This window comes from Papaver somniferum, chromosome 1, assembly GCF_003573695.1.
Source record: "Papaver somniferum cultivar HN1 chromosome 1, ASM357369v1, whole genome shotgun sequence".
NCBI classification, from domain to species: domain Eukaryota; kingdom Viridiplantae; phylum Streptophyta; class Magnoliopsida; order Ranunculales; family Papaveraceae; genus Papaver; species Papaver somniferum.
This window is the reverse complement of record NC_039358.1, coordinates 56,944,394-56,958,458: the sequence shown is the minus strand read 5'-3', so window position 1 is coordinate 56,958,458 and position 14,065 is coordinate 56,944,394.

The following is a 14,065-nucleotide window of genomic DNA, read 5'->3' as shown; positions in this document are numbered from 1 at the left end:
CCTGACTATATAAAGGATATGACTTACCGACAAGCTCATATCGGGATAATTAATGCTCCTAGACAGCTTGCTCTGCTAGTATAGAGCCACAAAGTTAATTATTCCTAATTAAGATTAATTCTGTCGTGATATTCATTACTGAATTCCCAGAATAATCTATTATTGCTCTTATTCCATGGTAGAATCCACGACTGGTCCCATGGAATGGCAATAACAATTGCTCCTATTCCATGGTCGAATCCACGACTGGTCCCATGGAATGGAAATAAACAATTGTTCTGATTCTATGATCGAATCCACAACTTGATCTCATAGAATAACAATAACTATATTATCTCATTACTCCGATTTCATGATCGAATCCACAACTAGTCTCATAAATGGTAATAGATAAATCTTAATTACTCCGATTCTATGGTCGAATCTACGATCCCATGGAATGGTAATGCTCACTTTATTATTCTGAATTCGTAGTCGAATCCTCAGCCGATCTTATGAATTAATAATAAACATCTTATTGCTCATTTTTGTGAATTATTCTCCACCGAATTCCACAATTAGTAATAAATAATGAACAACCGGGCGTTTGAGCTACCTCTAAGTAAGCCCCGATTCAAATGGTGAAGGTGTATTCAACGACGATACACTAACAGTCACCGCATGAACGAGTGTTTCAAAAATACAACGAAACGATGAACCTATGCAAAATAGAGAAGAAAATAATAAATAATTAAAAATATTGACCAGGGTGCTGGGAGCACGGACACACGACCGACCGACCGTGTCGTGGTCAATCCCACGCCAGTTTTATATTTTTAATGCATTTTATTATTTTCCATGATTTGATGAAAATTCTCTCATTTTACCAAATCTCCTTCGTCTCGAGGAAACTCCTCGGTTTCATGGTACTTCCATAAATCCATAAAAAATAATATAAAATTAAGGAAAGGAGTGTGGGGCGTGACCATTGGCCAACCGACCATGCCTTGGTCCCAACCGGCCCCACACCCCACGGTTTCTTATTATTATTATTATTATTTCTCTAATTTCATGAAAAAACTCCTTGATTTCATGGTATTTTTGCACAAATCATCATATAATAATAAATAAAATAAAATTATGAAAAAATTATGGGACCGGGCCACTAGCCGGCCGTCCATGCCCTAGCCGGTCCCACACGCCATTTGCTTTATTATTTTATTATTATTTATCTATTTTTCCTTGAATTCATCAAATTCCTTGATTTTATGGTATTTCTCTCAAATTAGGAAAAATTCCCTCAAATTATCAAAGATACCTAAAAAATATTAAAAAAATTATGAAAACTCGTGGGATCGGTCCATAGCCGGACGTCCATGCCCCCATAGTCCCACACGCCCATGTTTTTATTATTTTAATATTTTGCTTCCATGAACTCATGAAAACTCCTTCAATTCATGGAAACTCCCTAAATTCATCAAATTTCTCAAAATTCATGAATTTTTCATAAAATCATCAAATTATTATAAAATTAAGGAAAAGGCACCACGTGACCGCGGTCACGACCGGCCGACCATGCCTTGACCATGGCGGTCCCACGCCTCCTCATTCCTTATTTTATAATTATTTTTCAACATCTCATGGTGTTTTCCTCAGTTTCATCGAAACCCTAATTTTGGCATATTTTCTCGAATGGATGCTCAATTGCACGCCAGAAAATATCAAAATTCTTAGGACTGAGACGCGGACGCCTTGGGGACACGATCATGCTATCTGGACCGACCAAGATTGTCTCTTTGGCTCACGGAAAACGGTCCCATCAATTTTCACAGTTTTGACCTAATTTGCACAATTGCACGTATTAGGTCCAAAACTCTTCCAAACACTTTGGATTTTCATGAAGTGATCGTCAGGCGGTAACATGACAACCCAGGGCCGGTTTCATGACTCCATGGTCGGTCCCTTGCCTCGTCATAATTAATTAGGTTTTCTCACCTAAGGCTCAGACGAGTATTTTGAATAAATGATTAAGCCAGCATTTAATCATTCTTCCGCCAACAAATCGTCTAATCTTCAGGAGTTCTTCGTATTTTCTCACGTGAGCATATGGACACTACATGGTTAATCCACGGTCCCATGTAGTCGCTCCCTCCTTCGTCCCATGGTTAAAATTCTGACGAACCATGAATTGATCATCAATTGATCAAATTAGGGTTTCTGAATCCAAGGATCATCATTCCAGATTCCAACCTTAATAATTTTACGACGGCCTCATGGTCATTAATTTTATTAATTATGCTCGGTTCTACACCAGTGTTCTAATTAATATTTTTGGTACGCTGCCAATAAGCCATCAGATGAGCAACACATGCTCAGACGATCAAATATTCAACAATTCATCACATGAGCAACACTTGCTCAGATGATAAATATTTGCTCAAACCAAGGAATATTGGTTCAACAATCAATATTCAACGATCCATCGAATGAGCAATACTTGCTTACTTTATCGTAAGAACTATACCCCTGTCTCACGACATGTTCAATTCATGAGTTTCAGAACATCATGGTCAACTCAACAACTACATGGACTCATCGTCCTATCAAACCACGAAGTCATCAATTGACTAACAAACCACGAGACGTCAATCATGTCACTTGGGGGGATATCACTTAGGGTTTTGGTCTGGCAATCTACGACACGTGTGTTCAAACACACGATGGAATGTGAGCAAGTCGTGCAATCAGTTGAAGGAATTCACGAGGTAGTGGGTGGAAAATCGACCAAGTCTCCACACGTTGAGCAACTGGTTTCAAACACGATCTCCACTTCCCCACTCCTTGATTCCATCAACTGTCACACTTCATGGAATCATGGTGTCTAAAATTCCAGTAATATAAATAAGTCTCTGAATCATGATTGAATCATCAGCATCAGCGATATCATCAATCTCACGTCTCATCGACAACACGAGATCATCAACTCATCAATTGAGCAACTACTCTCAATTGAGCAATTTCAATCATTCAGAGCTTATCATATTCAATATGCACACACCCATAATCTTTGATTACCATTGATTCCACGCATTTCTCAGCTTCCCTCTTACAGATCAACCCATCCTCTCTTGTGACCGAATTTACTCTGGAACGGTCATTGTCTTGATTTAGGCCGGAGTACTACAGATTGATCTCTCGAATCTAAAGTACCCCCTTTGCAGCGGTGCATCTGTGTGAGGTTTAACATTTCACTCGGTTCGAGGAGTCTCCTCCGTACGGTTGTCTCCTCAATTTCTTAAAAACCAGTAAATCGTTTTTCTCCATCTACAAACAGAAATCAACAAGCTAAGAAACAAGGAAGGACTCCTAAACTGTCAAATCCGAGCATGAACTGAAACCAGTTAGTTATTCCGGAATCCTCACGAGCCTTGAGATCTTTGAGATTGTGATTGACAGCATCCACTGCTTCTTCAGAGAAGATATCCTCATTGAGAAGATCTTTAACATGTGTCTTTATGAGAACAAGGTCAAAATTAACCTTTATCGACCCAGTTCTTAACACATCAAAACTCTTCAACGAGTTGCATTTTTGCTTCCTCAAAGTTTTTAAGAAAATTATGAACCACTTCAGCAGAAACCATATCCTCATTCTCAACATCCTGGTGTGTATAGGCATAGTAACATGAGGCATTAGGATTATCATCTTCTACTAGGGTTCTTTTCTTCCTCCCGTTGGACTCGAAACCAATACCTTTATCAAGAAAACCTCTTGCGAAACCAACATCCTGGTGTGTATAGGCATAGTAACATGCGTATGTGGCTCAATAGGTTTGGTATTTAAATGGTTTCTTAGGGAAGGTAACCTTTTAGGGTTTCTAAAGACAGTTCGCGACAAGTAAGTCATGGATACCCGTACGAACACGATCCGAACCTAAGAGAAAAAACAACACAAACTAAAACAAAAATGAGCTTTAAGGCTCAACAGAATAATTTTGCTACGTGAAAATTTTCTTCCACAAATTCTTGGCTCAAAAAATAATAATTATATCTCCACAGAGAAACAATTTAGAACACAAGAGTAGCAGGCAACACAGTTGCAACGAAAACTTCTTCGAAATTAAAACAAAGAAAAAAAAATGAAGAACTTCTTGAGACACAAACAATTCTTAGGTAGCGCTGTCTAGAGACAATAGTTTAGCTATGGATGATAAGAAGATAGCTTGACTAATTTGAGAGCAAATACCAATAAGTATACCTGACCACATCTCACTCAACCATGATTTTTTGTGAGTGAGAATTCAACCTCGTGATTAATTAGCACAAGTATGAGTTCTAAGCTCATTAAATGAACGATGTTCATGGTTGAGTCTCTTTTTCCTTCCAACTCTAGAAAAGAATCCTTTCTGAAAATGCGGGGGTCTAAAAACCACACCCAACAATTCGTTTGGAAATCTGAGAGGACTTACTCCAATACACTTTCTAGAGAATCAACCAGACAGTCAGACTCAATATAGAATAAAGTATATCAAAGAGTTTAACATCTCTAACTCTTAATTCAATACGCAATCAGCAAATAGAAATCTGCGAGCCCGATTGAATATAAGAGGAAGTACTTGAACGGTACCAAAGACCAATGTTCAAGTGTCAATCAATGTAAATCAACAACCCAAGGTTGGATATTCTAATTGATTGATCTTAACGCACAACCGATGATATTTCAATTATATAACAAAATATAATGCGAAAAAGAAATAACACAGACACCAGCATTTTGTTAACGAGGAAACCGCAAATGCAGAAAAACCCCGGGACCTTGTCCAGATTGCACCACACTGTATTAAGCCGCCACAGACATTATCATACTGCCAATTAACTTCGGACTGGACTGTAGTTGAACCCTAATCAATCTCACACTGATTCAAGGTACAGTTGCGCTCCTTACGTCCCTGATCCCATCAGGATACTACGCACTTGATTCCCTTAGCTGATCTCACCCACAACCAAGAGTTGCTACGACCCAAAGTCGAAGACTTGATAGAAAAATCTGTCTCACACAGAAAAGTCTATAAGATTGAATAAATCTGTCTCCCTAAGAAATACCCATGAGTTTTTGTTCCGTCTTTTGATAAATCAAGGTAAACATGAAGCAATTGATAAACCAGACTTATATTCCCGAAGAACATCCTAGTATTATCAATCACCTCACAATAAACTTATTCAACAAGTTATTGTGGAATCACAAACGATGAGACGAAGTGTTTGTGATTACTTTTCTATCTTGCCTATCGGAGATATAAAATCTCGAGCCAAATATTTCAATTGCACTCAACACGATGGAAACAGCAAGATCAGATCACGCAACTACAAAGAGAATAGTTGGGTCTGGCTTCACAATCCTAATGAATTCTTCAAGTCGTTAACCTACAGGGTCTCGAGAAGAAACCTAAGTGTTAGAGCATAGCTCGGTTGAACCCACCAAGCGTTGGTATGTTAAGTTTGGTTGTCATATTTTAGTGAACCAAAACTCATTTAAGAGTCGCTTGATTAAATGTACTAGAGTCAACTTCACATAGGTTAGCTTGAAATTTTAGGATATGAGACATTACAAGTATTGCGAAGACTTGAAGAAGTGAAGAAGTAAGGAGATACAACCACAACATCATCCTTCCACTTGAGGTTAGTGATATTTGACTTGAACTGTTTCATTCCCTAACGTATCTTTCAAGTCCCGCATATTGAAAACAAAACTGCGAAGCACGAACACTCTAGATAGACATAGTATTAAGGAATACAATACGAGGTTTATCGCTTAACCATTAAACTTTGTAGATAAGACATCGACATAATCGTTTGAATGCTATTGTGATTATGTATGGGTATGAGGTGAGGATTTCATCCTAGGAAACAATGTTCTACATGTGTTTTAAGGAAGTAAGTTCATGAACTTTGTTTGTGAATCGAAAAGGAAATCGTCTGGCGTTATTGGGGTTGTTATTCATTGCATATCTTATGAACGACCAATATGTGTGATTAGTATAAACGCTCATGACTTGTTTGTGTTCTTGATAAAACTATTCTCATAAGGCCTGACTTTTGTATTGGTATGACTTTTATTAGTGAAACCGATCTTAAGTAATCATCTGATGGTATGATCGAGTTTGTGTAGTTTGTAAGACCTAACTCTGGGTAAAGGGAAACCGATCCTAGAAAGAGGTGCAACACATAACAAAGGGGAATCGATCTTTGTATGGGGTGCAACAAGGTTTATAGCAGAAAGGGGAACCGATCCTATGGACATGTGCAATACGTTTTTAGGTAAAGGGGAACCGATCCTATGGACATGTGCAACACATATAAGTTAGATACCATGTATATGTATATGTGGGGAACCGATCCTAGTACCTTGTCAACCGAATTTTTGGAAGCTAGTATGACTATGCACAGTACTCACATGGAGGTAAAACCAAAACTTGTTTTGGTAGAACCGTTAAACCCATGATTTGTGATTGAGTGTTCTTAATCAATCACATAGCTCTTGAAAGTCAGATGAACCAATTCCAAACTTGTTTGGAAGCGTGGTAAATCGGTTTCAAGTATGTAAGTATGAAAGAGGACTTACAAAGTAAGGATGTTGACACACTTTGAACACGTGCATTAATGCGTATCTTTTATTGTTCAAAGATATTCCTTAACAGCTAAAAGGAAGTAAATCCCAGGATCGAAATTAAATAAGTTAAGAATCTTTTAATTAAGGTTTTTAATTATATATATGGAAAATAAGAATTAGTAATGTGCATTTGCTAGTTAAAGATTTTCCAAGGAGATTTTCGATCGATATTTTGGACAGAGCATTCTCAGGAATTATGAAAACCGAATTTAGAAAATTATTATTGAATATCTTGAGAATATTTTCGGTTTTGGAAATTCCTTGGTGCCCAAACTTTTCTATAAATACTTGAAGTTTGCATTTCGGGAAAACTAATCCTTCGTGCCAGTAAACTTCCTCTGTTGTACTGTTACTGGTGAAGCCGCCTATTCGGAGAGGAGAGTAACCTAATTAGGTGAAATCTCTTACGGCCGCTCAATTTAAAGTCTTCTTTGGGATTGAGAATCTCTACGAGTACCGTTTGTGGGAAACTAGATAATTGTGGTTTATCTTTTGTTTTCGATTTATTTGATTGACTAACGGTGGTTGAACTTTGATTGCACCTAGTTTGTTTATGCTTGAGAGTCTTCTCTTCTGATATAAGATTCACTCAAACTAGTTCGAAGTTTCGACGGGGATCTTTAGACTGTTGTTAGTGCTAAAGACGATTTTGTGATAATCCATTGTTAACAGACTCCGTTCTGTGTGTGATTGATCACAAGAGATTAAAGTAGTTGTGTGCAGGTGTTTATTGAAGATCTAAGAAGATTTGAAGACAAAGAAGAGATAGAAGATTTCCGACTTGGTTATATAAATTTTGGTGTGCACAATACTTGTTTTGGTAAAAAAGAGGATCTCACTATAATCGGTTTATCCTTGTGGTAGATTTGATTGATTAGTTGAGTAGATCGACATCAATACAGTTCTTTGTGATTAAAAGTACTGCTTGCAAAATCTTACGATTACCTTGGGTAATTGAACATAAGATAGATCTAAGAACCTGACGAAGGAGTTTATTTGAGATAAATAGAAGAGCCTTTGTCCGACTCATATCACTTGGTTGAAGAGAGTTGATACCAAAAAGATTTGTTGTTCCTTTACTGTTTGGAATACGAACCAAAGGAATTGTTCCAAGTACGTGACTTATTCATAAGTTGGAGGCGTGGGAATACAAACGAACTAGGTGAACTATAGGTTTAGTTGCTTGGACTCAACTATACGAAGTTGGTATTATTTTGTATAGCGGCTTAATCATGAGAGTATTCAATTCTGTACAAGGTCCCCGGGGTTTTTCTGCATTTGCGGTTTTCCTCATTAACAAAATCTTGTTGTGTCATTTACTTTATATTTCCGCATTATAATTATTTTATTATAATTAAAGTAAATTACACAAACGTTAATTCCTATTTACTTGATAAGCAATCCTATTGTGTTTGGTTAAGTCCGAACCATTGTATCAAGTAAACATAATTCGTTGATGTATTGTCTCGATCTTGTATCCATAGACGATCACAAGAAGTGTGAACCGATTAGTTGTATTGTCTCGACTCAGTCTATAGACAATCACTTTCGGAGAAAGGACTTATAGGAAGGAAAAGTTTTAGCTTGAGGTATATTTGGGTACCCTCGCCTTTTCACTAAGGTTAAAGGAGAATCGACTTTAGTTATGCAACTAGTAACACACAAGAGGTGTGGGGATTAGATTTCCCAGTTGCTAGAGTTCTCCTTTATATAGTTTTCAAATCAGGGTTTCCAATCCAAGTTACCTTGGTAACAAAGCATTCAATATCACCGTTAGATGAAAAATATGATTCAACCAAGCTAATATCTTTCAACCGTTAGATCAAACTTAGCTTGTTACACACAAATGAAATGTACCCTCATTTAGGTTTATGTAGCCGTACCTAAACGTGTACACCATGTTGGTTCACAAATAGTTAACCAAGGTTAGCCATATGATTACTCTCATATCAACCTTATTCATCTTAACCATAACTAGTTCAAATGACTCAAACTAGTTAAAGAGTTGTTCAATTATTATATATATTCTCAAGAACACAATTGAAACAAAATTGGTTTGATTCACTTGAATCAATCATGAATATTATAGCCACGGTTTGCAAAGATTACATTCCTTATGATTTAAATGTTTAAGTTCATAAACAGACCGATTTGACAAAGTAACCAGCTTAAGTATGCGTACTTAAGCAACCGAATTTGAGTTTTTTAAGTTTCCAAACTCAGCAGAAATTCTCGGTTCGTAAACTTCTGCCAGTATGCATACGGGTACGCATACTTAAGGTGACTAGTTTAGGAGTTTGTAATTCCCAAACCCAGCAGATATTTTCGGTTCGAAAACTTCCGCCAGTATGTGTACGGTATGCATACTTATCTTGTCTCCTTCACCAATTTCGTATACACACATATGCATACTCTTGGTTCCCGGTTTATGGATTTATACACTAATGTGCGAACACACTATATATGCTTATATCCAAAGATGGTTACATTATTAACTCTACATTTCAATCATTGAAACATTCTTCTATAATGACAATAGCCGTTTTCACACACTATTAGCATCAAAGCAATTTTCAAGATATTGAAATGTCAACATGACTTTCATCACGAGTAAAGATGAACATGGATAAAGCGAAAGCTTACCAACACACATTTCGAGAAATATGTAAGCGAGATATACTCAGCTCGAAATCTCAAATGTGTATAGAGAAAACTATATCGTAACACGACTTATGTCTCAATATATGAGATAGTAGAAATAATCTTTCTAAGTGATAGATGAGTTCAAGTCTCCACATACCTTTTGTCGAAGAAGTTCCACAAGCTCCCCTTAGTAGTTCTTCGTCTTCAAATGATGAACTTTGTGAAATCTAAGCGCAACTACACTATCTATGTCCTAGTCCGAGACATCTATAAATAGGCTAGAAATCAAGACTTATAGTTTTGATCACTAACATTGACAAAAATGCTTGATATAGCAACGCATGCGAGTTCGACCGAGCAATGCTCTAACAATCTTCCCCTTTGTCAATTTTAGTGACAAAACTATCAATACATATGGATTACAAAATAAAAAAAAATTGTAGCTTCTCATCCACATGCTTGATCTCCTTGGCATCTTCAACGCGACTCGAAATCTTCGTCACTTCCAAGTACTCCATAATCCTAAAGGTTGTAAATTCAGCATCACAGTTGTTGAAGATCCGTAGCGATAACAATGATAAAACAAATGCTCTCAACCATTGTTATACAGTGTCATAGTATTATTACACAACATCAAAGTTCAATTGTATCACAATTTTGACAATAACACTATCGTGATATGTATCACTCCCCCTTAGTGAATACTTCATCTCAACATGAAAACCACTCCCCCTTACATAATGATCCGTAAACCATATGTATTTGTAGTGTGAACTACACATTAATTCTCCCTCTTTTTGTCAACAAAATTAGCAAAGGTACGAAAATTAGTGGGATCCTAATGAAATTTCCACGGAGATGCTTCATGACCAAAGGTGCATTAACATACCAACAAATTTAGATGCAATCATATATCCGAAGCTAAATGCATTCATCAATGAGTTAATAAAGATACAAGATAAACCCCTAAAATATTCTACAACCGCACTCCCCACAAAGATTTGGCAATTAAGCACAAGTTCAAAAAGAACTCCCCCCCATAAAATTTCATTCCCGAAAGAACAACAAAGTCGACCTTACTTTCACAAGAAAAAAAGGATTTCTTTTGGATAACTCAAATCTCATGAAAACATGAATTTGCATCCAAAAAATTCAATTGAATTAACCACAAAAGAGTTCATGATTAATCCAATCGAAAAAATACAACCAAATTAATCACAAGAAAACCCATGATTAATTTAATCGAAATACACAACTAAACTAACCACACCGTGATCAATTCAATTGGTCATGCTCGACATAAGAGAACTTACGGAGCAACAACTAAACTAACCAAAAGAGAATGATCAATTTAGTTGGTCATGCTCAAACATAAGGAACCTTACGGAGCAACAACTAAGTTAATCATAAGAGAATGATCAACTCAATCGTTTATTCTCAAACACAAGAAACCTTACGAAGCAACACAATATATACACAAAAATGTGGATCAGAGAAGACCAATATTGCGGAATAAACAAGGATTCATTCTATTTTCCATCACTATTTGCACAACGACATATAATAGACTTAATCCTTGTGAACAAAAGTTTTATCCTTTCTTCCATCAAAACAATGACATAAAAGGCTTTAACTTTTATAATGTCAAAAGTTCATTCTATCTTCTATCAATACTTTCATACCGACATAATAAAGATAACTTTTTGAACAAGTATGGGATCGTCACAGGTTCACGGACGTAAAAAACATATCCCATAAAAATTTGCAATATACCAAATCATAAAGATTAAAATTGCAAAAATAAATAAATCATCTTCCCATAACTTTGGTGCCTTCCGGAAGAAGATTGGTTTTGGACACTATGCTGCAGCGATTCTCGTCTTGTCTTCAAACGGGATTGCTCCTCGCAGCGAGGATACGTTGACTGAACTTCAATCAAAGCATCCAACAGTTCCACCACCTTCTATTCTAGAAGAGGACTTCGTTTCCGACCCTGTCATGGTTGATTCAAGGGCTGTTTTAGGGGAAATCAAGAGTTTCCCTAGAGGTACTTCTTGCGGGTGTGATGGTTTGCGTGTACAACACCTAGTCGACGCGATGAGTGGTGCCGCTGCAGCAGTTGCAGATGATTTGATGGCTTCGATTACTGGGGTGGTTAACCTTTGGTTGGCAGGCAAATTCCCTAAGGTTTTAGGTGACCTTATTGCCAGTGCACCACTTACGCTTATTCTCAAACCTGGTGGTGGGCTTGGCCTATAGCTATTGGTACTATCTGGCGCCGTTTGGTCTCTAAGGTGGAAGCCTTCTACGTCGGTAAATCCATGTCATCTTACTTAGGTGATCATCAATTTGGAGTTGGAGTGCCGGTTGGAGGTGAAAGTATTCTTCACGCTGTGAACGGTTTGCTTGAGTTGAGAGGGCACTCCGATAAGATGTCAATGCTTCTTATTGAATTTTCGAATGCCTTTAATTTGGTTTGCATATCTCACCTTATCAGATAAGTCCGGCTTCATTGTCCAGGCATTTCTCGTTAGGTTGAATTTTGTTATGCCAGGACAGCTAGACTTTACTACGATCAGTACATCATGTCTTCTGCACTTGGGGTTCAGCAAGGAGATCCTCTCGGTCCCCTTTTGTTTGCTTTGACACTTCACCCTCTAGTAAAGTCCATTGTTTCTCGGTGTAAGCTCGATTTGAACGCTTGGTACCTCGACGATGGCACGATTATTGGTGATACCCTGGAGGTTTCCAAAGCCTTGAGTATTATTGCTTCTGAAGGACCGAGTAAGGGCCTACATCTCAACATCAAAAAGACTGAAGTTTTTTCGCATACTTTAGACCCTCGTAGCGTTGCTGAAGGTGTTTTCCCCAAGGACATTGGTAGGCCCAACAAAGGGATTAAGCTTTTGGGTGGTCCGGTGAGTTTGGATTTGGATTTCATGAGTGATATGATGCTGAGTAGGGTGAACAAGACTATTCAGCTTATGGCCGCTATCAAAAAAATCAGAGACCCTCAAAGTGAGATGCTGCTCCTTCGTAACTGTGTTGGTGTATCCAGGTTATATTTTGCTATGCATACCACCAATCCTGCAGCCCTTCAACAGGCTTCCGACCTTTTCGACGATCACTTACTCCAGTATTTGAGACTGTTAATCACGGGTGATGGAGCTGGTTTTAGGCCTTTGCAGCAGAGATTACTACCCTTCCTATCAAGGACGGAGGCCTCGGTATTTACACTATGTCAGATACTCGCACATACTGTTATCTTGCTTCTCAGAGTCAGACTACGTCTGTGCGTAGAGTGATTCTTGGTAGCTTATTCTCAACGGACAATGGTGTTGCTTATCAGTTGGCTCTTCAGAACTTCATTCAGGTATGTGGTTTGACTTCCACTTATTGCGTTGATGACACTTCCCCCCCTTTCATGCACTCCCTGGCAGTCACTTATTTTGATGCAGTTAAGAAGCGAATCCCAGTACAATTTACATTATCGGCAAGAGATTCTATTCTGTGGCAATGAAACCAGGTTAAGCATGCTCAATATTATCTTTTGGTTGTTCCCATCAGTGGTTTAGATCAATGTATTGGTCCCAGACAGTTCAGAGAAGTGGTTTTTTATCATCTTGGCATTCCTTTGTTTGCCGAAGATGGGCTTTGTTCTTGTTGTGATAGGCCTATGGAAATTTTTGGTGATCATGCGCTCCACTGTGCCAAAGATGTTGGTTTTAAGTTTTGTCATGACTTAGTCTGTGACATAATAGCAGATATTTGTTACAAAGCTGGTGTTCCTGCGTGCAAAAAGGTTTCCTTGGGGTTGGTGTCAAAAAATAACAAAGATGTGCGCCCAGCTGATATCTTGGTGCTCAACTGGGAAAACGGCAAATATGTGTGTATGGATGTCACAGGTGTTTCACCTTTCACTGGTGATGGAGTTCGTGCCTTCGTCCCAGGCCAGGCTATTTCGAGGGCTATTTCGCGCAAGCATAATAAATACTTGTGTGAATGTGATTCGCATGGATATGGTTTAGGTGTTTTGGCTTTTACTACTTTAGGAGAGATTAGTGAGGATTTTGTTTGTTTTTTCAAGCCCTCAAGAATTTCTTAATTAGCAATGATGCTGGTAGTGGCTTAGGCTGTATTATTTTTCATAGATTGGGTGTTGCTATTCAAAAAGGAGCTGGTGCCCAGCTTGTTGCTCGGTTGCCGACCAAAAACTCCTTTGTGTAAAACTTTTTAAATATTGTATTTAAATTTACTAATTAATTAAATGAAAACAAAACAAAATAATAAAACTATTAATGAACCTAAAAAAAAAAGAACTTAGAATTTAAATGAATAAATCTAAAAAACATGAAGATGAAAATCGTTGGACATAGCTATGTGTACTCACAATAATGGCTATTCCAAACCCTAGTTATTCTTCTAAACAAGACAAGAATAAAATTCTCAAAAGAATATTTACTAGACATTGTAGAGCTTTCTCAGGGCATCTACAGAGAGTTCCTTCTCATTATTGAAAAAGCTATTGATAATGGGATCATTCAACTCCTCCAAATATTCAGAAATATCAATTAGCTCACTAAGTTCTCTTTTCGGTTCACGCAGAGTGTTCTTTGTTAGAGACAACATTTGTTCATAGTGAGAGATATCTCTTATAGAAGAAATGATTCGAGATTTTAAACCATTTCTTTTCCTGATGAAATCCTCCACAATAGCCCTAAAGTTATTATCGGAATGACAAACAGACAATAGGCAGTTAGAGGAAGAACCTGGATC